The sequence below is a fragment of the Mustela lutreola genome, chromosome 13 (assembly GCF_030435805.1).
Source record: "Mustela lutreola isolate mMusLut2 chromosome 13, mMusLut2.pri, whole genome shotgun sequence".
Lineage (NCBI taxonomy): Eukaryota > Metazoa > Chordata > Mammalia > Carnivora > Mustelidae > Mustela > Mustela lutreola.
The window spans coordinates 75,786,039-75,811,546 of NC_081302.1; the positions used below are offsets into that span (position 1 = coordinate 75,786,039).

Sequence of the window (25,508 nt, forward strand, 5' to 3'; positions counted from 1 at the left end):
AAATTTTAAAGCACATGGAGAATTTCATCAGAGGACTCCCTTAGAGAATCTAGAACTAAAAGTTAATTCTAGCAACACCCACACCAAGTTGAGTCTGACTCACATTTTCTATCAGCAGTTCCTGTAACCTTGTTGAATTTCTCATTTGTACTATTACTTCACTGAATGCCACAACCCCGAAAAAGAGAAACTCAAGATAGCATTTCTCTTGTTTCCAGAGGCCACGTTCTACAGGTGGAAAATTCCCAAGTTATAAAATTGAGCATTTGGGGTGCCTAGGTGGCTCAGTGGGTTAGGGCCTCTGCCATTGGCTCGGGTCATGACCCCAGGGTACTGGGATCAAGCCCTGCATCGGGCTCTCTGCTCAGCAGGAAGCCTGCTTCCTTCCCTCTCTCTCTCTGCCTGCTTGTGATCTCTGCCTGCCAAATAAATAAATAAAATCTTTAGAAAAAAAATTGAGCATTTGAAATCCTGTGCCTTCAGCATAATAGGGTGGGGTTTTTATGTAAAATAGGAATTGGTATCTGTTATCAGTTAATTACTGCAACAGATTTCATTATCACTTGCTGTTGACTACTAAGAATCTTCAAAGTTCTGCAGAAAAGTACTTGTGGTCGACGTATTCCCTCTGATTCTCTTTCAAAGGACTGACAGGGAGGAGTACTATTACTGGATGTATGACCACTAACACTATTCCTACATGAATCAAGGCAATTTACGTGGGTCTGTATTAATGTTTTTGCACCTCCCTGTTGATCAGGAGAAAAGTTCGAGTAATCAAAGAAAAGGCTCTAAGAAGTAGTATGTTTGAATTAACCTGAAACTAAGGGAAAACAAATCCTATTGAAGAAACACATTTGCAGATCATACATGGATAGCTTAGGAGGAGAAAAATAAAAAGAGGACATACAAAGGATAGATGTAATTAAATTTCAGAGAGAAAAACTCTCTAAGGAGAGAATGTCAGGGGCCAGGAAGTCTACATTGGATGCCAGAAATCTGGACAAGAACCCAAGAGGTCCTAACTGAAGGAAGGGGTCAGGGGTGGGGGTTGCCAAATGATGCCTGATAGACTTTCAGTCTGCTTAGAGGTTACATCAGGTAATGTCTCATAGGATCTCAAATCTGACATCTTGTTGATAATGTTGGAGGCATATTGGTGTGGAATGTGTTGTATCCCAACAAGATTATATGCTTCAAATCCATCCTTGCCAGAAATCCAAATTTCTCTGTTCACCCCAAGTTATACCTCGATAACACTGTGTGGATCCCCAGTTGGACCCCATCCCCAGCCTAACCCTTCCTCGAACCCACTACCACTCCTCCAACTGGAGCCTTCACTTTGCAATCGCAAAACCCTCCAACACATCTCCATTTCTTTATTTATTTTTTTTAATATTTTATTTATTTATTTGACAGACAGAGATCACAAGTAGGCAGAGAGGCAGGCAGAGAGAGAGGAGGAAGCAGGCTCCCTGCTGAGCAGAGAGCCCGATGTGGGGCTCGATCCCAGGACTCTGGGATCATGACCTGAGCCGAAGGCAGAGGCTTTAACCCACTGAGCCACCCAGGCGCCCCTAAAATTTTTTTTTTTTAAAGATTTTATTTATTTGTTTGTCAGAGAGAAAAAGAGAAAACACAGGCAGGAGGAGTGGTAGGCAGAGGGAGAAGCAGGTTCCTGAGCCTAACGCAGGACTTGATCCCAGGACCCTAGGATCATGACCCAAGTAGAAGGCAGACCCTTAACTACCTGAGCCATCCTGCTGTCCCCATCTCCATTTCTTCACAAGCACCCAGCTCACCCTGAGAAGTCTTCACCGCAGCCCAAGCAAGTGTGCTGTTTCTCTCTCACACACATCTTAGAGCTCAGGACCAGAAGCAAAAGCCATCTTTCCTGGGCTGCCATTACCCTTTGCAGGCCATGTCTCTCTTCCTCTCTGTTGCACAAACCCCCACTTTTTGAGACTCCTACTCTTCACATGCCACCTTCATGCACAGAACACACCAGAACACGCCCTCCGCATGTTACATACACACACTCCCCTTGTATGCTCAAGGCTTTGGCTCCTGCCTTTCCACCCCAGCTCCTGCAGGATTTTCAGCTTTTTCTATGTATGTAGTGGTGACACAACCACCATGCTCGCCTCTTAAACCCTTGACTATACAACAGTCTTGAAAGCAGCCACCCCCACCCAGGTGGACATGTGGATTAGGTCATCATATATATAGTCCCCCAATCTCTAATCCCACACCTCTCTCAGCCACCACACCTTCCCAACCTTCCGCCACTCCTATTCAAATACTTCCACCACACAGTCCTTCAACTACGTGCGGCTGTCATCCACTAACAGCCATGCTCTGACAGCCCTGTCTCCCAAGACAAGAGAGAATGGGGGCTTTGGAGGGGAGCCTCCCTGCTCTTCCCATCCCCAAACTGGCAGACCTTTTAGCACGTACACCTGGTTCCTTCCCATCTTACCTGTCTTGTGTATGCTGTCCTAACACAGTGCTCTCTCTTGTTCCCCAGGATCGTTCCAATAGCTTGGTGATCTGTTTTAGTGTCTACATTCTGAGAAGGAGCATCTCTCTGATGCACTGGTAAGCTGCAGTTGGGTCATGCTGACTCTGAAGAGTCGATTGTTAGATTTTCAGGAATCTTGCCAGCTCTTGGGCATTATGTTGGTGACTCAGAATGGGCTGTGCTGAGAGTGTTTATACCACTGCAAGGAAGCCTCTGGTTTTCCAAAGGGCGGTTTGTTAAACATCTAGGGCACATTCCTGTCTTACTGTCATCCTCCTGCTGCTACCAACTGGTTCCCTGCGGTTCCTCCCACCTTTATCCCTAATGATGCAAATCTTCGCAGGAGCTGTCCCAGGGTTGAGTTCCAGTCACCTGTTCCCTCCTCAAGCCCACTCCAGTCTAGCTTCTGTCCCCGTCAAAACCACTGAGCACCTCCTTGTTCACTGCTGCCCTGCCTAATAAAGCCTCCACAAAACAGCTAGGGGAAACTGTTAAAAAAGAAAATCCCGGAAATTAAAATGGCTTTTACAAACTCTGAAGGGCACCTGGGTGGTTCAGTCAGCTAAGTGTCTGCCTTTGATTCAGGTCATGATCCCGGGGTCCTGGAATTGAGTCCCGCATCTCATTTGAAGAAACAATTACACTGCAGTTACAATTAGATTAATTAAGGCTTTGAAATAATAGCTGCCATTTTGTTTTGTTTTTATCTATTTAAGATTTTATTTTTAAATTACCCCTGTACCCAACATGGGGCTTAAACACAATGCCGAGATCAAGAGTCACAAGTCCCACCAACAGAGCCAGCCAGTCACCCCTGAAACGGTAGCTCTCCCTTTAAAAACAGTAATACATGCAAATAGAATTTTAAATTCAAAGGTGTGGGGGTCAAGAAGGCACTTATCTTAGTGGGCACGGAGTAATATATGGAATTGGTGAATCACTCTTTGTATACCTGAAACTAACACTGTTAACTATGCTGGAATTAGAATAAAACAGAAAAAAAAAAAAAATGGAAAGTTTAACAACATCTTTGCAAATGATCACCAAAGCCTTTTGCATTTAAGCTACCAAAATGAAGCTTCTGAATGTAAAATCTGCCTGAAATTATCTAATCAAATAAAAATTACTCAACTCATGTTTATCCTTTGCTATGGTATAAGAAGGAAATTTATAATTTTACAAAGTTTCCACATACCTATGGATTTTTGTCAATTTACTTTTTAAAACAAATCAGCTACCCCCCCCCAACCTTTCCTGTACTAGACTGGAAAATAAAATGGCTTTTAACAATTTCAAGGACATATGGAAAAGCAATTCTCTTACCCTTGAAATTGTTGGTAATTTTTCTTTGGAAATTATAGACGTTTTCCGATTAATCCAGAGACTCTACGGTCAGGTCACCTTTTTAAAAGGAAAACAGATCGTTTTTAACACACTGCTTAAAACCTTCCCAATGCGTCTCAGATAAGATCCACATGCCTTTCCTCCAGGGCCCTGCATCTTACAGCAATTCCCTTTCTTTCAGCTTTTTCCTGTCCTCCTTTTTCTCTAATTCTGCCAGCATCAGGTACACTGGCTGCCGCCAGTCCCTGGGACACCTTCTTCCTTTACGGTTAGTGGTGCTGGTGGAAGTGGTGAGGGCTGTTTTGTTTTGCTTTGTTTCAGGGCCTTTGCTCAAGCTCTTCCCTCTGTCCAGAGGCACTTTCCCTTCTACTTTCTGCTGACTTCATCTCATCTTTCAGAGCTTATTTTGACTATCACCTTCCCAAAAAAGCCAAGCAGGCAGGGGGTTCTTGTAAAGCAATATGGATAGATTAGGTCAGCAAGTTCCTTCTCTCTCTCTCTCTTTTTTAGAGGGAGGGGAGGGGCAGAGGGAGAGGGCGAGAGAGAATCTTAAGCAGGCTCCCCTTGGGCCCAGAGGGGCTCAATCTTACAACCTTGGGATCATAACCTGAACTGAAATCAAGAGTCAGACACTTAACAGACTGAGCCACCCAGATGCCCCTCATGTCTCTTTAAAGTAAGTAAATTAATACCTTAAATTTACTATCTGGTTGATCAAGTAACACTGACTTGAATTCATTGTCTCTTCATCATTTTCTTGAGGGATGGTTTTGGCCGAGCACCCTGGGGCCGGAAGTCAATGGCAGAGAAACTCCATGGGGCAGACCCATGTTCTTCCAGCTGCCAGGGGCTTAGGAGGGACTGGTTGGTCTTTCCAAGCTCTGCTTTCTCCGTTCACAAATGTCAGCCAGCCCCACGCTGTGGGTCAGTTCCCCAGAAGTAGAGCTGAGGTGGGGATTCTTGTACACGTGGTATATCGGAAATGTGCCCTCAGGAGGAATCTGTAGAGAGAGGGGAGAATCAGGAAAGGGATGGGGGGCAGCTAACAGAAGATGTGGTGTCGGCTAAAGTCTAGCCTCAGCCCTGAACCACATGAACTGTTCCTCTTTGAAGCGGAGGGTCTGGGCTTTTGTATCCTGACTCTAGTCAGTCATTGGCTAAAGGCACTTCAGTAGTGGGGAATACAGTAACCTCACAGATCCTGAGGTAACTTCTTCTTTGCAGGAGGCAGTGGTGAGCCCTTAATAGCCAACACTCAGCAGTCCTGTGCATCTTCCAGGTAAAAGGGGCCTGAGTGGGGAACCAAAAGCTATGGATCATTTTAGGGAAGGATAATTCATCCTTGGTACTATTCACATTTTGGGCTGGATAATTCTTTGCGGGGAGCAAAGGGCAGCTGTTCTGTGCATTGTAGTACATTATCAACATTCCCTGGTCCCTACTCGCTAGATGCCAGTAGCACACCCCCACCCCAGTGTCTAGACATTGCCAGAAGTCTCCTGGAGTACAGAATGGCCTTCTCCTCCCCAGCCATCCTGGTATTCTGTGGTGTCCTGAGCCAGTCCTCCGAGGGAGCTCCTAGCCATGGTACTGTCTGGTCACCAGGATACAGCGTCTCATACACACATTCCATTCTGTGTGTGTGTGTGTGTGTGTGTGTGTGTGTGTGCGCGCGCACGCACGTATGAAGTGGGAAGCTTAAGCTTCTCTGAATATGACTAGCTAATGAAGACTGGGTCAAGCCAGAGGGAAAAGAAGGATCAGTGCAATGTAGATATTTAGCAAAGAGCATGAACAGCTAAATGACTGATTGACCATGGGTGCTAAGGGAGAGGCTGGCTCCTAGGTTTCTGGCTTTGGCAAATGCAGACAGGGCAAAGAGAACAAGTTCTGGGAAGGAACAGACTGGGTGAGATTTCAGACACTCGGAGTTTGACATGCTGGAGCTCCCTTGCAGACAGGCACCTGTGGAAGGCACGCACAGACCTGAGTCGGGCTGCTGCCCTCAATCTGAGAGTCATCACCCGCAAAATCAAGGACTCAATCACAGTTGTCTAGGGAGGAGGTATTTGATGAGAAAGGAAGGGGGCTGAGGGCAGCCTTCACATTTAGGGGAGAGAGGAGATGGTCCTAAAGGGCACAAAGAAGGTACAGCAAGAGAGCGAGAAGGAGAAGCAGGAAGCAGCGGGAGAGAAGCCATAAATCACAGAGACAGGTAAGAGAAACAATTGTTCTAAAAAGAAAGATACAGTCCCTTCACTGGTCATGAGGCTCCATTCCTCCAGGATGTTAGGGTTTTATGAACACCTCCAGAGTGGAATCAAATGAAAGTGACATTCAGGCAATTTGTTGACCTGTATTTGTTCCATATTAGGCATTCCCATGCAAGAAAAACAAAAGACCTCACTTTTAATGAACATATTTTGTAAAGTGAGTGGTAAACATAGCACACAACCTGCCCATAGAGCAAACAAATCTCCTACAAAGATATTCCAGAGACCCCAGCATGGCGGGAGTAGCAAGAACTGGGAACAAGGCCTTTGTGTCGAAGCTCTTGCTCTGTGCCTGCTCCGGGGAGTCCAATTTAGTTTGTTGATCATAAAAATAGGTGCTTGGATAAAGTGACCTCCTGGTGTTCCTTCTACTTAAACATCCTAAGGCTCTAACCAAATCCACACACATTTATTACTTAATATATCAACGGAAGTTCCATCCGACTGTATGTGCATCAGAAGAGTGGTGCAAAAGGCCTGCATCAGAATAACCCAGGGAGCTTGTTGAGTCCAGTTTCCCACACAGAGGATGCTGTTGCCTAAAAGAATCCCACAATACCACCCACTGAATGGAAGGAAATTTTTGCAGATCATATACATGACAAGGGGTTAGCATCCAGAATATACACAGAACTTCTACAACTTGACCACACCAACAAAACATAACCTGATTTTAAAATGAACAAAGGACTTGAATAGATATTTCTCCAAAGAAGATCTACAAATGGCTGAGAAGCGCAGGACAAGATGCTCAACATCACTCATCATTAGGGAAATGCAAATCAAAACCCCCATAAGACACCACCTCAAACCCAATCAGATGATTACGATTAAACAACAACAACAAATGAAAATAGCAAGTTTTGGGAGGGACATGGAGAAATAGAAACTCTTGTGCACTCTCGCTGGGAATGTAAAACGGTGAAAATACTGTGCAAATAAGAGTCTGTCAAATAATTAGAAATAGTATTACCATATGCTCAAACCGGTCCACTTCTGGATATCTGGATAAATATGTATATCTCAAATAATTGGAAATAGGGCCCTAAAGTGGTATTTATACAAGGATATTTATAGCAGTAGCATTCACAATAGCCAAAAAGTAGAAGCAACCCAAATGTCCACTGATGGACAAATGTATAAAAAAAAAAAGTGTGGTATAGAGGCTTCTGGGTGGCTCAGTCAGTTACGCGTCTGACTCTTGTGATTTCGGCTCAGGTCATGATCTCAGGCTCCTAGGACCAAGCCCTGTGAGAGAGATTCTCTCTCCTGGGGCTCCTGGGTGGCTCAGTGGGTTAAAGCCTCTGCTTTCGGCTCAGGTCATGATCCCAGGGTCCTGGGATCAGCCCCGCATCGGGCTCTCTGCTCAGCAGGGAGCCCGCTTTCCTTCCTCTCTCTCTCTGCCTACCTCTCTGCCTACTTGTGATCTCTGTCTGTCAAGTAAATTAAAAAAAAAAAAAAAAAGATTCTCTCTCCTCGGGATGCCTGGGTGGCTCAGTTGGTTAAGCAGCTGCCTTTGGCTCAGGTCATGACCCAGTGTCCTGGGATCGAGTCCCGCATCGGGCTCTTTGCTGGGCTGGGAGCCTGCTTCTCCATCTGCCTCAGCCTGCTACTCTGCCTGCTTGTGCATGCTCTCTCTGTCTGACAAATAAATTAAAAAAAAAAAAGTTCTCTCTTCTCTCTCTCCCTCTGCCCCTCACCACCTCCCCCCATGATCGCTTGTGTGCATGCTCTGTTTCTCTCTCTCTCTCTCAAAAAAAGAAAATGCGGCAGATACATACAGTTAAATATTATTGAGCCTTAAAAGTTAAGGAAATTCTGACACATGCCATAACATGGGTGAACCTTGAGGACATTATGCTCAGTGGAATGAACCAGCTGCAAAAAAACAAATATTGCATAATCCCACTTATATGAGGTATCTGCAAGAGTCAAATTCATAGAGACAGAAAGTGGGATGGTGGTTGCCAGGGGCTGGGGCAAGAGAGGAATGGGGAGTTGCTTAATGAAGATGGAGTTTTAGTTTTGCAAGATGAACTGAGTTCTGGAGATTAGTTGCATAACCATGTGAATGTACTTAACACTACTGAACTGTACACTTAAAATGGTTTAAATGATTTTTTTTTAAATTTCTATGCGGGGCGCCTGTGGTGGCTCAGTGGGTTAAAGCCTCTGCTTTCGGTTCAGGTCATGATCCCAGGGTCCTGGGATCCAGCCCTCCATCGGGCTCTCTGCTCCAAGGGGAGCCTGCTTCCTCCACTCTCTCTGCCTGCCTCTCTGCCTACTTGTGATCTTTGTCTGTCGAATAAATAAACAAAATCTTAAAAAAAAAAATTTCTATGATAGTCGTGGGGGGAAAAGTGACATAATAAAAATAAAGTAACAGTTCTATAAATTCAAAATAGTATATATTCATATCTTCCTAAAACCCAGCTATACTCTTAGAGTAATTAGTAATAATATATTACTTAAAGAGGTCTTAAAACCTCTTTGTTTTATAATCAATTTCCAAAGACAACTGTTAGATTAGAAACCTGGAAAGTGATATCGATCCTGTGGAGTGACACTTTTCATTTAGAATGCCCTGTTCCTCTAGGATGGGAATTTCTCCTGCCTGCGTGTCCCCAGCCAGGCCTCGCCACTGCAGACCCCCAGACAACATCCACATGTCTCATCCACATGTCTGCTGGGTATTTCCTGGATGAAGTTCCCAATTCCAGATGAATAAGACTTCCTCAGAAAACTGACTTGATGATCAGGGTGATGCCTTTTCCCAGAAAAAGGATGTCCTCCCACACAACCTCCGTGTCATGAGGGATGGTGGAAAAGGCGGGTCCCTCAGACAGAAGACAGAGCATGTTTGTAAGCTTTGACTTCGTGGAGAAGCAAAACTTCCACACAGATTCATTCATTCATTCTGCAAATATTTCTTGTGTACCAATATTATGCAATTCACCAGAAAAAAAATCACTTATTAATTATTATTAATTATCAATTATTTAAAATGCAGGCAGAGTTTTACTAAGGCCATTTTCTTTTTTTTTTTTTTAAAGATTTTATTTGTTTATTTGACAGACAGAAATCACAAGTAGGCAGAGAGGCAGGCAGAGAGAGAGAAGAGGAAGCAAGCTCCCTGCTGAGCAGAGAGCCCGATGCGAGGCTCGATCCCAGGACCCTGGGATCATGACCTGAGCCGAAGGCAGAGGCTTTAACCCACTGAGCCACCCAGGCGCCCCTAAGGCCATTTTCTTGAAGCATAATTTACATAAAACAAAGTTCATCCTTTCAGGTATATGGTCCAGGAGTTGACGATGTATATTGTATAACCACCACCAAAATCAAGATACAGAATATTTCTATCATCCTGGAGATGTTCTCTTGTGCCCCTTTGTTGACAGGCCCTCCCCTTTCCCCCAGCCCCTGGCAACCACTAATCTAAGTTTTGTCCCTATAGTTCTGCCTTTTCCAAATATCAAATAAACAAAATCACACAGTGTGGTAGCTTTGGTGTCTGGCGGGTTTCACTTAGCATAACCCTGTTGCGATTTCTCCACGTTGTTGCCCAAATCAGCAATTCATTCCTTTTCATTACTGCGTAGTATTCCATTGCGTGGCATTTATTTGCCCATTCACTGGCTGATGAGCATTCAGGTTGTTTCCAGTTTTCAGCATTATGAATAAAGCTGCTACAAACATTAGTCTATGGGTAGTTGTATGGATATAAGTTCTCATTGTTCTTGGAGTATTATCTGGGGTGGCATCGCTGGGTCATTTAGAGAGTATATGTCTAAATTAATAAGAAACTGCCTGATTGTTTTCTAAAATGACTCTACCTTCTTGCATGCCTACCAGTAATATATACAAGTTCCCCTTGATCTGGATCTTCTCCAGGCAGACAAAGCTCTTCACAAATATTGGCCTCTTATTTAATTTCAAACCTGTAGGGGCACCTGGGTGGCTCAGTGGGTTAAAGCCTGTGCCTTTGGCTCAGGTCATGATCTCAGGGTCCTAGGATCGAGCCCTGCATCGGTCTCTCTGCTCAGCAGGGAGCCTGGTTCCTCCACTCTCTCTGCCTGTGTCTCTGCCTACTTGTGATCTCTGTCGGTCAAATAAATAAATAAAATCTTAATTTCAAACCTGTAGTAATCATGGTCATAATATCATCAGCAATACATGGTTTTATCTTGAAGCTTTTTTATCTTTTATCTTGAAGGGCCCCCAAATATGCACTGTTTGGTTGTTTCCACATGTACATTTTTCTTTATGAAACAGTAATATGGAAGTGCCTTAAAGATCTCATTAAGTTTAAGAAACTATAGCAAGGCAGAGTTAGCCCTTAGCAGATGAGAAATGGACATAGAATAGTATTTGCTTAGTGGTAGAAGGAATCCTAAAAGCCCTCTCTGTCCCAGCCCCAAGGGATGCTTAAATCCCATCTTACTATGGCCCTGGTGAGGGGTCATCCAGGTTATGCTCTGGTCATTTCTGTTTTGGGGATCTCATTTCCCCCTGAGGCAGGGTAACTAAAAGGTACAGTCATCAGGAACACTGCCAACTGTGGACAATCACTCTCATCTCAGGGTTCACTGGAGCATGGGGGCCCACATAATTCCTGGGTGGCTCAGTGGGTTAAACCTCTGCCTTCGGCTTGGGTCATGATCTCAGGGTTCTGGGATCCAGTCCCACATGGGGCTCTCTGCTCAGCAGAGAGCCTGCTTCTCCCTCTCTCTCTGCCCGCCTCTCTGCCTACTTGTGACCTCTCTCTCTGTCAAATAGATAAATAAAAGCTTTAAAAAAAAATTATATATATGAAAGCAGCTCTCCTGTCTCCTAAAGTCCTTTCTCTCTCCTGGACTAAACTTCACTAGTTCTCTTGACCATCCTCACCCAACATGATTTTGAGTATTTCTCCATCCTGCCCCCCTCCTTTTAACAGATACAGCTATATCTAATCTCTTCCCATATTGAGGAGCTCAGTACCGATCCCAGAACTCATACATCTAGGACACGTGGAGTAGATTCTGATCCAGGGCCTCAGTCACTTTTTTGACAGAGGTCTGTGATGCCCACATGGAACTTTCCCTCAGCCATTATTATTGTTAGGCTGGCTACTTAGTTGATCTTCCCCAATCTGTATTTGCAGAGTTAAATTTTGGGAGACTCAAGAGAAGGACCTAAAATGTTCTCATTATAGGGGCATCAGGGTGGCTCAGTTGGTGAAGCATCTGCCTTTGGCTCAGGTCATGATCTCAAGGTCCTGGGATCAAGCCCCACATGTGCTCCAGCCCCACATGTGCTCCCTGCTCAGTGGGGAGTCTGCTTCTCCCTCTGTCTCTCTCCCTCTGCTGCCCCCCAACTTGTGCTTTTGCTCAAATAAATAAATGTTTTTTTTAAATGTTCTTATTATAGATTCATCTAATACTCCAATCTGCTAGGGCTTTGGGTGACTCTGATTTTATAATCATGTTTACCATCTCAACTTTGTGTCACCTCCAAATTTAATAAGCAGACCTACAAAATCTTTGTTCAGCAATGCATACTGGTTGAGTACCCACAATGTAGGCAGTTGGGCAGGCACTGTGAATACAAAGACAAATGGGGCTGTTTCTGGAGAGGCTCACAGCAGATGAGTGGGTTGTGAACCACACTGAAAGCTTCCCATAGGATTCTGTGAGTGTAACCATCAGAACTAGAACTCTGGCTAAGTCAGGAACTCACCTACTTGCACTAGCATCCAGTCCAGATGTCCCCATGTTGCCCGCATGACTGGCATGAGAAAGCCTGAAGAACATCTAGAAATCTGGGTACACTATGTCTGTACGTGACCGCTGAGGGACCGGTCAGAATATTCAGAGGGATGAAGACCACAGTCTGCTGTGAATTGTGTTTAGTAAGAGGCCAGCCCACACTCTCACCACATCCTCACAGTCCTCATCCATTTTCCCTAATCTCAAAACAATTACCTAAACTTACTCACATGGACATAAGGATTATTGAAAAGCTACATCACTATGAAATACACAATGCGCTCCTGGAGTAGCCCAGTTTACAGGAACAGGTAAATAACACCTGCGTGCTTGAGTAATGAATGGATATCCTCTCGGGGAAATTGCATCTTGGGCTGTAGCCTTATTTCAGAGTAATAGATCTCCTGTAGTGCAATTTTGGCAGTGTCCAAGAGGCTGTTGCACCTCCCACGAGATACTTCTTGGGCTGAGGAGATTGCCAGTCTAGGAACTAAGTGCGTTTTTGCAGAAGAGGAGAGAGGAGGCTGGAAAAGTGCCTTGCTCCCTCACAGAAGGTGAAAGACTGCTTTGGGCACTCAAACTCCCTCGGGAGAAAGGTAAACCCTTCAGGTGTGCATATTTTATCTGCCCCACGGAGCATCTCCAGTTCCCTGGTTTGGATTTTGTTCCCTCTTACCTTTCCCCGCGGGCCACCCCCTCCCCCAGGGGCATAGCCTTTACATAGGTGAGGAGGTTTCCTTGAACATTAAGAAATCCCCATAGAACCACAGATTCCTGAAGGTGGTTTAGGTCCCTGACAACTCTGAGCCCAAGCAGCAAACCTTGGGAAGAGTGTGGCTTCCTCAGGAAATTCTTCCTTAGCCTCCCCTTCCAGAAAACCCCCTCCATCTCAACCCCTGCTCCAGAAAGGTTTCCTCCAACGCCCAGGAAACAGGCTTCGCATCCAGAACGTGACAAGCGTCGGTCCGTGTAAAGGACAAAGTCTGAACCGTGTGCGGTTTGTTTTGTTTTGTTTCCCCCCTCATTTCCCCTGGAAGAACCCCACCCCCTCCTTAGCCCTCACCCCCCTCTCGTGAGAGCCCGGGCGGGGGAGCGGGGGCCACCGCGTCGGATTCTCTCTGCCGCCAAGGCTCGGTGAACTCTCTCCGGTTCTGTTGTTTACTCACTTCTCGCCGAGTTTCTGTCCGGCCGGGGAAGCTGCGCCGCGGCTCCTCAGATGTTATTTATCTTTTCCTGCGAGGGACTTGTGACAGTCCAGGGTGTCGTGTATCCTGTGCGATTGTTTATCCCCCGGCCCCGCCGGGGCCGCGAGCGGCCTCCTCGCCAGCACTCCGCGTCCCGAAACCCGGGACTACGTGAGCGAGCGAAGGGCGGGGAGGTTACACTTGGGCGCTGGGATGAACCCGCGTCCCCTGGAGCCCGCGGCAACGTGTCCTCAGGCAGAGGCGGTGACCCCGGGCGCCCAGGTGAACCCGGGCGGACAGCTGCGCGCTGCTCCCGCGCCCCCGCCTGCTCCGCGGAAGTCCCCGCCGAGCGCCCCCAACTCAGACGCTCGTCCCGGCGCGTGCGGGGCGGGGGCGACCCCCCACCCCATCCAGGCGGGGATCGGGGCGCACCGGGCGCTCTCTGGGCCGAGTCACCAGCGGGTCAGCCCTGCCCGGCGGCTGGGCTCTCGAGGGACTCCTCCGTGAGCCGCTGCCCCTCGGCCTCCCTCCTTCCCTCCCTGCGGCGGCGACGCACGGCTGCGCTCCCGGCGAGTCCAGCCACAGTCCCGGCCACTCGCACCGCGTGGGCTCGCCCTCGGCTCCGGGTCGGCGGAGGAGCGGGCTTGGCACCCGGGCGGGGGTGGGGTGGGAGACCTTCGATTCTGCCTCGGACCCGGGCCGATGGAGGATTTGTAATGAACCCATGGGGTGTGGGGGACTTTGGGGTGAGTCTTGTCTGTTCCCTTCTCCTTTCCTTTCCTTTCTTTCCATTTCCATGCCTTCTTCTGGGTTTTCGTGCCCTTCCCATTTTCCTTGTGTCTTGTGGACGCTTTAGAGAGTCAGGTCTCCCCGGGCATCTTCAGGAGCGTGCCCGGGGAGCGACGGCAGGACGGAAAGGGGCTGTGCCCTGGCTCTACCAGCCCATCCTAACGCCACACAGGCACACACACACAGGCACACTCACACACTTATGAGGAAAGATCAAACGCTCACGGCGGCCCGAGGTCTGTTTTCTCAGGCGTCCTTCCCCCATCACCGCATTGTTAGCGGGACAATGGGCTCCTGTGTCAGTCTTGTTGGCACCAGTTTTGTACGATGCAGGAAACAGCATTTCCTCTCGGCGCTGGAAAATTAACTTGGATCGTGCTTTTCCCTTTTTATTGAGAATCCGCACACACCCCGGGAAACCCGAGCTCCCGGAGAGGGGAAGGAGCGGCAGCAATAGACATCCCAAAGTCCTGCCCCAGCCCGTCCCCTTCCCGCTCAGCTCAGGGCTCCAGGTCTCTGCCAAAGGAGGAAACTCCCGGCGCTGAACAATAAGATGGGGCTGGGTGTCTCAGCAGTGACCCTCCCACTGGGGCCAGCAGGGCGGACTGTGCCAAGTGGCAGTCAGAGCCCTCTTGCAGCCCGTTTTATTTGGAAGAGGAACTTGGCAGAAGGAGCCCCCAGCTCCCCCAAAGACCCTCCCCACCGTCTGCCTGGCCACTGGAGGTACCAGCGGGATGCTCCAAGTTGGCTAACTTTGGGCACTGGGAGGGGTTGCCTGGGCGGTCCCAAAATGTACAGATATGAACAGCTGTTAGGTCTACAAAATTGCTGGTAAATATTATCCTACTCCCCTTAGCACTTCTATTTTGGTATTGTGGCTCCCTTTGCTCTGTCTCTTGTCTCTTGGACTAACACTTGATTGCCAAATCATAGAGACAGACAGGAGTCTTCTCTGTCTGCAGTTATCGTTCTGAATGTTTACTAAAAATGGAGACATTGGTGCCTATCCTAGATAGCCCTACTGCCATCTCGTACTGTTCACATTTGTAGGTGGGGTATACTGCCAGCTGACTGCAGAAAATACTCACAAAATTTATACCATGTGTCATTTACATGCTATTCTCTATACATGGGGGGAGGCAGACTCCTACCACACACATACTACACTGTATGTTAATAACTGAAATACCTGTACCATCCCCATCTCCTCTACCTGCCTTGATGACCATGCAGAGAGGAAGACAGAGGCTCCATCTCAAATCTATTATAGGCATACCTCCCCCTTCTCATTAATCTTTTGCAACAAATTCGACAAACATTTTATAGGAATTTAATTGTTGAAAATGTTATTTACCATCAAATTGTAAACTCCCCACACTTTTGGTAGGCTTTATTTTTTAGAGCACTTGTGGCTTTGCAGGAAAATTGAGCAGAAGGTACAGATTTCACATATAACTCTCTCCCCAAATATGTGGAGCCTCTGCCATGGTCAACATCCCCCACTAGAGAGGCACGTTTGTTAAAATCCATGAACTACATGGATACGCCATTATCACCCACGTCCATAGTTTACATTAGGGTTCCCTTATGGTGTACATCCCATGGTTTAAATACATGTATAATGACATGGGTCCACTATTATAGTATCATACAGAGTAGTTTCCCTGCTCTAAAAATCCCGTGTTCCATCTGGTCATTCCTCTAAATGCTCAGTTTTTTAGTTTATCTACAAGCCTAACTGATGTTAAGATCAAAACAGGGAATGTCAACAATGTACGTTGATGACTTTTATCCTATATGAGTGAGATAAATCAGTGACAGGGATCAGTGGTCTATTGTTGGCACTGGCTTCTGACATTTCAGGTTTAGATCTACTTTTTTCCCCCCTGACCATCCACATTTATCCCTTCTTCCTCTTCCAACTGCAAGAGTTAATGGTCTGCAAAGCAACACTTAAATATTTAAATCCTCTAGGGAAGCACTAAAAGGAACCCTTTGTAATGTGAAAATTATCCCCAGTTGCTGGAGTCCTGAGTCCTGAACCCAGTAAAGGCCAAGGCTGCTTAAAGCTTTGAATGAATGGATGATTGATCATATTATATTGTGTATTTACATATTATTTTATTTGTAAGCTTAGAGAAGAGATTACAGCTTTGTGGTCCATAGAAATAAATTTGGGGAGAAACAGATGGAGCGATCTCTAAAAAGGCATAAATTGGTTGCATCCTAATTATTCAACAAATATTTTGTAATAATGAAAATGTTGGCTGGTTCTTATGGTTAGTCTTGATGCAGTGAGACTTGTCCAGCAGAATGTGCAAAAAACCCTGTATGGCACTGTGAGTTTGCTCCTTAAGAGGTCCTAGCTGCTTTTGCAAAATACTGTCCCTGAAAACATTGTTGATCTTGTCTCACCATGGCTTTTTCAGAGTGCATGCAAGTCTGATTTGAATTTACCCCAGGTTTCATGTATTTGTTTCAACGGGACAATGAGCGCCTTAGAAGATCACTTTGGATCTGCTGCTCAATCATCATTTCCTTCACTTGGAAATAGATCAGTGAATGTTTGATGGTGGTAATAGGGATAAACTAGCAAGTAACCTGGTGATATGAATGCAGAGGTCAAAAAGTCATCATGTAGTAAATTAAATGATGTCTAATGCCCTCCAGTGGCAGCTTTCCAATGGTATTACATGGGTGGCTTTAAGGGATCAGTGGAGAAAAACCTTCTACTAGAATGACTTTTGTATTTGTGGTCCCACGGTTTAGGACCATTTTGCAAACATCTATCTCAGGTGAATGACAACAACAGGCAAACGCAGATTGCTATCCCAAAGCTATTCATAGGGGAAAATATTTAAAATTGAACTTTCCCTGTCACTAATCCTCAAAAAACAGCTTTCTGAACATGATCTATGAACTAGAAGAAAGAAGAAAACTTTTCAGAAAAGAAATGCTCAGAGCTGGGGAAAATGAGGAAGGGTTTGAATCTTCTGTTCTCTTCAATGGAAATAGTTGTCTGCACCCAGATTCCTAAGGCTCCATCTGTCCACACATCTTCCTGGTGTTTCCACCTACTTTGTTGCTGCCAGTGTTCTAGAGGCAGGCTCTTCCCCCATAGACTTCTCACCAAAGGATTAGCCCAAATTTAAGCTAAATAAGTCAGGGGCTTAATGAGCTCTGGAGCTTCTTTGATAACCTTCAGTTAGGAGGATTTCAGGGCTCCCTAGCAGCTGGCAAATGCAGAATAGTCACATTTCAGCTTGCTTTCCAATGGACTGTTCATGTTGGCTTAACTTGTGTGGGTGACTAGAGATGAATCTTTTATGTTCCTCGTGGGTTGCTGAAACATATCGGTAAAGCTGTTCCTTGGCTCCATTCAGTAGAAGTCTATATGAAAGAAATTCATTCAGTCAGGGAGCTAATAACATACCCCGTCTTACTATTTGAGGTATCCTACCACTGGCCTCCATTTCCTTTTCTATTCCTGGGCCACTGATCTGGTTCTTCCCCAGCCCCTACCCTTCATCTTCCTACCCTGGTTTCCTCCCTAGTAATCTTTTCCTTCTAGAACGGTTGCTAGGTCTCTTTTCTAGAACTCTGGTGCTGAGACTGAGACCTGGTGGGGAACCCTATCAGACACCCTTTGCCTCCGCCCTCCCTGAGAAGTGTGCTCACCCTGACATCTTACTGTGCTGTTCTGCCTGTATTTTCCAGTGTCCAGTTACTTCATCCTTGGCTCCTTTCCCCACGGCTGATTAATTTCTTGGACCTGGCCTAAAGATTCTGATAACCCGTGGGCACCTACCTCTGACACAAACATCCTTAGCATTGGCGAATCCTCTCAGTTTCTGTTTTTCTCCTTTCTGGAGCTTGACTTTCCTTTGTGGGCATCAGCTTATCGTGAGTATCTGACCATTTCCCCACTGGACCCGATGACAGCTCGAAACCTTTCTGAAAAGGAGGCAGGTTTAAATTTTAAAAAATAATAATAAAAATAAATACATAAATATATAGATATAGATATAGATCTCAACCAAGGGTCATAGTTACAGCCCTGAAAAAAGAGAAACATGTGAGTCACGACAAGACTTGAAATACCCTGTGATGTTTGCAAGCACCTTTCAGGTTTTAGTCTGCAAGGCCAGATTCCAAGTCTGCTTCTTTTCTCCTGGGTAATCTGCTGACATTTTAGGCAAGCTGCCATCTGGAGAGCAGTGATAACTTAGGTTTTCCAATGGCTAGTTTCCCTGACAAGTTTGACTCACTGAGTCAAAGAATGACTCAGTCTTAAAAGCCACATGCCTTTCATGAATTACACGTATAAAAAAAGAGTCCTCGAATATAGAAATGCTTGGTGTATGAAACATTCTTCAAAAATCTTAAGCATAAAAAAAAAATCTAAAGCATGAATATTAAAGAGGAGTATGCAGCCCTCCTAATGTCAATAGTCCATAATATTTAAAACGTTCATCTTGGGGCATCTGGGTGGCTCAGTGGGTTAAAGCCTCTGCCTTTGGCTCAGGTCATGATCCCAGGGTCCTGGAGCCCCACATCAGTCTCTGCTCAGCAGGGTGCCTGCTTGCCCCTCTCTCTCTGCCTGCCTCTCTGCCTACTTGTGATCGCTGTCAAATAAATAAATAAAATCTTAAAAAACAACAACAACAACAAAACTTTCATCTAAATAGCTCTACCCTTTCCTCGGTAGTTTATGTTCTATAAATGAATTCAAACTTATTTTATTACTTAGAACATGGGTTAATTAAAACACGTGGAGAAAAGATAGTAAAAATGAAATTACTTGACTTTGTTTCCCTTCTCCAGCTGCGTTGTCCCTGGTCCTACATGTATGTATCTGAGGGGGAAACAACTTTTTAACTCACTTCTAGCTTTTCAGTCCTATAACACCTCTCCCACCAGCTCTTTGCCTGCATTAACTCTGGGTTCATACTAACAGAAAGGCTCTCCTTTACCCATGTATATGGAGCCTTTTTATAAAGATGCCTGTTCTGCCTCTCTCTTGCCCTCTTTGTTTCCCTCCCAAGGGCTCTGAATGGAGAAAAGTGAAATGACAGGTCCAGGCCAGCAACAGGAGCACTGCGGTAGCCTTCTTCCTTATCAGAAGAAGAATTTACATCTGGCCGTCTTTTTTAACAAGGTTCTTTGCCATTTGAAGTCGGAGTTCACGTTCAAGTATCAGACATGCCTGCACCCGTCTCCAGTCAGGTGCACGCACACACACATACACACTCTCACAGTCACACATGCACATCTATGCACACACACCTGGTCACTCTGTCTGATGCAAACCCATCCACACGACTGACAGGGCCATCAAGACTCAAGCGCCTGGAAATTTAAATCATTAAGGAAGACAGGCGGGGCGCTGGCTGGTTCTGTTGGCTAAGTGCCTGACTTGGCTCAGATCATGATCCTAGGATGCTGGGATTGGGTCCCATATCCATCAGGCTCCCTGCTCAGTGGGGAGTCTGCTTCTCCCCCTCCCTCGACCCGACCCCTCTGCTGGTATTCTCTCTCTCTCTCTGATAATAAATAAATAAATAAATCTTTAAAAAAAAAAAAAAAAGAAAGAAAGAAAAGAAAAGGAAGGAAGGAGTACAGGCAGAGTGAGTAGGTTGACAGATGAATCATTTTAACGGGGAAGCCTTACTGAGCACCTACAATGGGCGGAGGGTGTTAAGCACCCACATGCCTTTTCCTTGCAATACCCCTACGAGGTATGTGCTGTTTTTAAAGATGTTATTTATTTATTTGACAGATAGAGATCACAAGTAGGCAGAGAGGCAGGCAGAGAGAAGAGGAAGCAGGCTCCTTGCTGAGCGGAGAGCCCAATGCAGGGCTTGATCCCAGGACCCCGGGATCATGATCTGAGCCAAAAGCCGAGGCTTTAACCCACTGAACCACCCAGGCACCCCGAGGTATGTGCTGTTTTTATATCTTAATCTAAATCCCTACCACCCAGACCTCCTCTACAGCTTCTTTTAAAAAATATTTATTTATTTGAGAGAGAGAGAATACACGTGTGCAAGTGTGGCGGGGAGGGGCAGAGGGAAAGGGAGAAAGAGAATCTCAAACAGATTCTCAACTTGATCTCATGACCCTGAAAGCATGACCTGACCCGAAACCAAGAGTCAGGTGCTCAACTGACTGAGCCACCCAAGCATCCCTGCAATTTTTAAATTTTTTTCTTCTTATTTTATTTTTTTACCTGACTGAGCTGTTTCAGTCAACATTTGGGCTCTAAGAGCGCTTCAGAGCGATCGAGGAAAACCTGCAGCCTACTCTGTCTCAAGAACTAAAAATTCGTTTACGCTCTCCTAAATATATAGATCAATATATTAAGGCAAATTAAGGAAAGAAGCTTGTGAAAAGAAGGAGACTAGGTAAAGAAAACTCCCAAGGTGAATAAGAAGGTAACTATTGCTAAATATTATGAATCAGGATTACTTCCGGGTTACAGTAAGCATAGTCTACAAATAGTGAAAACTGAATGCATAGTGTAGATTTCCTTAAATTGCTAAATTAATCACCTCTTTAAGGTGAAAGTTTCTCTGTTTCCGTTCATAGGACTTGCCACTTTTTGTTTTTAATGTATGTTTTCTTTTCATTTTTTTTAACAACATAATAGCATTATGTACATTTTATGGTACTAATATGTAGTTGTCCCTGTTTGGCAGACCCTGGGAAAGAGTGACCAAAATTAAGCTTCAGATTTCGGTGACTGCTAAAAATAGTGAAGAGTCAAGTTTACAAATTACCCACAAATTAGGGAATCAAGATCCTGAAGATTCATTTTTTTAAAAATAGGTTAAAAATTTTGGGGGCGCCTGGGTGGTTCAGTGAGTTAAAGCCTCTCCCTTGGGCTCAGGTCGTGATCCCAGGGTCCTGGGATCGAGCCCCATGTTGGGCTCTCTGCTCAGCAGGGAGCCTGCTTCCTCCTCTCTCTCTGCCTACTTGTGATCTCTGTCAAATAAATAAATAAAAATCTTTTAAAAAATTAGGTTAAAATTTTTTAATAGAATTTGGTATTTTTTAATCCTTTAATTGGAGTAGAGTTGACAATGTTAACATTAGTTTCAGATGTTCAGCACAGTGATTCAGCAAGTTTATACATTGTACTGTGCCCACCACAAGTGTAGTCACCTTCTGTCATCTGACAACACTATTACATATCATAGATTATATTCCCTTTGCTGTACCTTTCATCCTGTGACTTACTCACTCCAGAACTGGAAATCTATATCTCCTACTCTTGACCCATTTTTGTCTATCCCTACCCCTCCCCTTTGGCAACCATCAGTTTGTTCTCCACTATTATGGGTCTGACTCTGCTTTTTATTTATTTGTTTGTCTTACTTTTAGATTCCATGTATAAGTGAAACTATACGGTATTTTCTTCCTACATCTGACTTATTTCATTTAGCTTAATACCTTCTAGGTCCATCCATGCTGTCAAAAGTGGCAAGATCTCATCCTTTCTTAGGGCTGAGTAATAGTACACTGTGTGTGTGTGTGTGTGTGTGTGTGTCATCTTCTTTATCCATTCATCCATCTATGACACTTAGGTTGCTTCCATATCCTGGTTATTGTAAATAATGTTGCAATAAACATATGCATTAGGGAGCATATATCTTTTTGAGTTAGTGTTTTCTTTTTGGGGAGACAAAATACCCAGTAGTGGAATTACTGGGTCATATGGCATTTCTATATTTAATTTATTGAGGAAACTCCATACTGTTTTCCATAGTTGTTGTACCAATTTGTATTCCCACCAACAGTACCTGAGCATTCTTTTTCCTACATATCCTTGTCAACACTTGTTATTTCTTTTTTTTTTTATTATTCTAGCCATTCCGACAGAGCTGATGTCTCATTGTGGTTTTGATTTGCATTTCCCTGATGATGAGAGATATTGAGCATATTTTCATGTATCTGCTGGCCACCTGTATGTCTTTTCTGGAAAAATGTATATTTGGGTCCTCTACTTGTTTTTAAATTGGATTATTTTTATTTTGGTGTTGAGGTCTATAAGTTCTTTAAATAATTTGAATATTAACCCCTTATCAGATATATCATTTGCAAATATCTTCTCCAATTCAGTAGGTTGCCTTTTCACTTTGTTGATGATTTCTTTTGTTGTGTAAAAGCTACTTATTTTGGTGTCCTAATAGTTTATTTTTGATTTTGTGTCCCTTGCCTAAAGAGACATAGCTAGGAAAATATTTTTATGGCTAATGTCAGAGGCATCAATGGGTATGCTTTTTTCTAGTAGTTTTATGGTTTCATGTCTCACATTTAGGTCTTTAACCCATTCTATGTTTATTTTGTGTATGGCAAAAGAAAGTGGTTCAGTTTCATTCTTTTATATGGAGCTGTTTAGTATTCCCAGTGCCATTTATTGAAGAGACTGTCTTTTTCCCCTCGTATTTTCTTACCTCCTTTGTTGTAGGTTAATTGACCATATAATCGTGAGTTTATTTCTGGGCTCTATTCTTTCTATTGATCTATACATCTGTTTTTCTGCCAATGTTGTTCTATTTTGATTCCTATAGTTTTGTAGTATATCTTAAAATCCAGAATTTTGTGATACATCTAGCTTTGTTCTTCTTTCTCAAGATTACTTTGACCATTTGGGTTTTTGTGTGTGTGTGTGTGTTTTCAGACACATTTTAGTGTTATTTATTATAGTTCTGTGAAAAAATGCTGTTGGTATTTTGCTAGGGATTGCATTGAATCTGTAGATTGCTTTGGATAGTGTGGACATTTTAACAATATTAATTCTTCCAGTCATGGAATGTGGAATGTCTTTCAATGTATGTTGTCTTCAATTTCTTTTGATCAATATTTTATATTTTTCAGAATCCAGGGTTTCATTTCCTTTGTTAATTTATTCCCAGTCATTTTATCCTTTTTGGTATAATTATAAGTGGGATTGGGATGCCTGGCTGGCTCAGTTGGTTGGACGACTGCCTTCGGCTAAGGTCATGATCCTGGAGTCCCGGGATCGAGTCCTGCATCCGGCTCCCAGCTCCGTGGGGAGTCAGCTTCTCTCTCTGACCGTCTCCTCGTTCATGCTCTCTCTCACTGTCTCTCTCTCAAGTAAATAAATAAAAAAAAATCTTAAAAAAATGATAATAATAAAAAAATTATAAGTGGGATTGTTCCCTTAATTTCTCTTTCTTGTACTTTATTAGTGTATAGAAACACAACCAATTTCTGTGTATTAATTTTGTATCCTGTAACTTTACTGAGTTCATTTATTACTTTTAATAGTTTTTTTTTAACTATATAGTGACAGTTGAACTTCTTCTCTACCCATATGGATGCCTTTTATTTCTTTATCTTCTCTGTGTGGCTAGGACTTCCAGTACTATGTTGAATAAAATTGAAACTGGAAACCTTTGTCTTTTTCCTGATCTTAGAGGAAAAACCCTAATAGACCTTATTTTTAGGAGCAGTTTTAGATTCACAGCAAACTTGGACAGAAATTATAGAGAGTTCCCATATATCCCCTGACATGTGTGGTCATGCCCCTCACATACACACAGCATCTTCTACTATCCACATCCCCTACCAGAGTGACATATTTGTTAGAACTGATGAACGTACATTGACACAAGTGATTATCCAAAACCCATAGTGTACAATAGGGCTTATCCTGGTGTTGTACATATGGTGGGTTTGGACATATGGATAAGGATATGCCACCACAGTTATGGTATATGCTGGGTAGTTTCACTGCCCCAGAATCCTCTCTTCTTTGCTATTCATCCCTCCCTCCCAGCACTAACATTAGCATCCACTGATCTTCTTACTGTCTCCATAGTTTCACCTTTTCCAAAATGTCATACAGTTGGAAACAGAGTTTCTAGCCTTTTCGAAATGACTTCTTTCGCTTAGTAAATGTTGACTTATTTATTTATTTATTTATTTGACAGACAGAGATCACAAGTGGGCAGAAAGGCAGGCAGTGGTGGGGGGCGGTGGTGTAGGAAGCAGGCTCCCTGCTGAGCAGACAGCCCAATGCGTGGCTTGATACCAGCACTCTGAGATCATGACCTGAGCCAACGGCAGAGGCTTTTTAACCCACTGAGCCACCCAGGTGCCCAAATGTCGACTTTTTAAACCAGCAAAGGAGTCTCTTCATATCAAACTTCTATCTTTGTATTTTACCTCTAAAACTTGTTCTGGTTGCTTTCTTCTGCCCTCTGATGGCTAGATATACATTCCCATGTCACTCTTTGTGTCCCTGAGACATTACCTCAGAGCATTGAAATGTCACAACTTTCTGTCTTTAATTACATGAAAGACAATGGAACATTTCTTTCAAAACATTCTTGCCTCCACTTATCAACTAAAGGTGACATGGACCCATTGGTGGGGTAGGGGACACATTTGGAATACATGTCTGGGGCCAGAGTATAGCAGTCATAACTATTGCCATTTAAGAATCATGAACATCTTATAAAAATAGTTCTAACTAAGGTACAAAAAGAGCATGTCCTAAAAAACATTGTCTATGTTCTCTAGATTCATTTAGTTAGAAAATATTTTATTAATGTTATTGCACTGAAAGGAAAACTACTATAAAATTTGTGTTTTTATAGATCTCAGTCTCGAAGATTCCAAGTAATTCTCCCCTATAATAACCAAAGGCTGTCACCCCAGGTCATCTTAAGACTTCATTATTTAGTAGGATTGTAAAGCTTACAGGGGGTCCAGAGCCTCTGTATCCAAATAGCTGGACCTTCCAAACAGGGACTCTCAGGCTTATAAAGATAGAGGAGCTCCTGCCTATCGTGGAGTTCTTGGAAGAATACCATGAATAACATGTTAAAATTAAGACAATAAATTCAATAATGATGATGGTGATCGTAACAATAGCTATCGTTTATTGAGTGTTATTTACTGTGTGTTCCTACACTACTTGCTTTGCTATTATCTCATATAATTCCTCACAATGAGGTTAATACTATCATACCGTGATTATCCTCATTTTACAGAAGAGTAAACTGATATTCAGAGGGGGTAAGTACTTTACACCAAACAGAGGCAGATCTGGTTTTGTGTGCCAGATGCGTATGCAATTTTAGAGGCTACCGTTAAGAAAAGGAACTCAAACCCATGAAAACAAATTGAGTGAGGACCTTGCATGAAGGGTCCAGAAGCTTAAGTTTCCTGTGTCATTGGCCTGTAGTCTAGGACCACTCAACAAGGAGATGAGAGACCTGGAGTTGAGTTCAGGCAGTCTGGCTTCAAAGATCAGGTCTTCACAGAATTTTCTGGCAAAATTGTATGCCATCTTAGCCTAGCTTGTTGTATAAACAGGTGGAAGGAGGTATCAAAGTTATGAGAAATAGTTGATAAAATATTTTAAATAGAAAAAAATTAATAGAGGAAAAGTTTCCATTAATTTGGTATTTTTTGGAAAATTTCTGCTCAAAACTTCAGTACAGTTCCTGAATACCGGAGTTTCACAAAAATATGGTTAATAACTGTTGCCTGAAACTACTCAAGAAAAAAAAAATCTTCCTACTTGTTTTGTTTTTTTAATGTCCAATTACTACATAATTTTAGGGTTATACTCTTATATTGAAAAATATTTTTAGGGATGCCTGGGTGGCTCAGT

General features: G+C 43.9%; 1 long non-coding RNA gene across 3 annotated transcripts in view; it reads right to left on the reverse strand.

The window, feature by feature from the left end:
- The window catches only part of LOC131813996 (uncharacterized), a 51,921-nt gene extending 38,483 nt beyond the window's left edge, over positions 1-13,438 (reverse strand). Inside the window, exons 1-3 of one of the 3 annotated variants that reach the window (XR_009347078.1) lie at positions 13,052-13,438; positions 4,558-4,866; positions 3,076-3,922 (exon numbers count right to left, since the gene is read on the reverse strand). This is a non-coding gene — a long non-coding RNA (uncharacterized LOC131813996). Of the gene's footprint in view, positions 1-2,479; positions 2,986-3,075; positions 3,923-4,557; positions 4,867-13,051 lie in introns of those variants that run through there. The other 2 variants (XR_009347079.1, XR_009347080.1) reach the window with 2 other exon arrangements.
- Between the last annotated feature and the right edge of the window lie 12,070 nt (positions 13,439-25,508).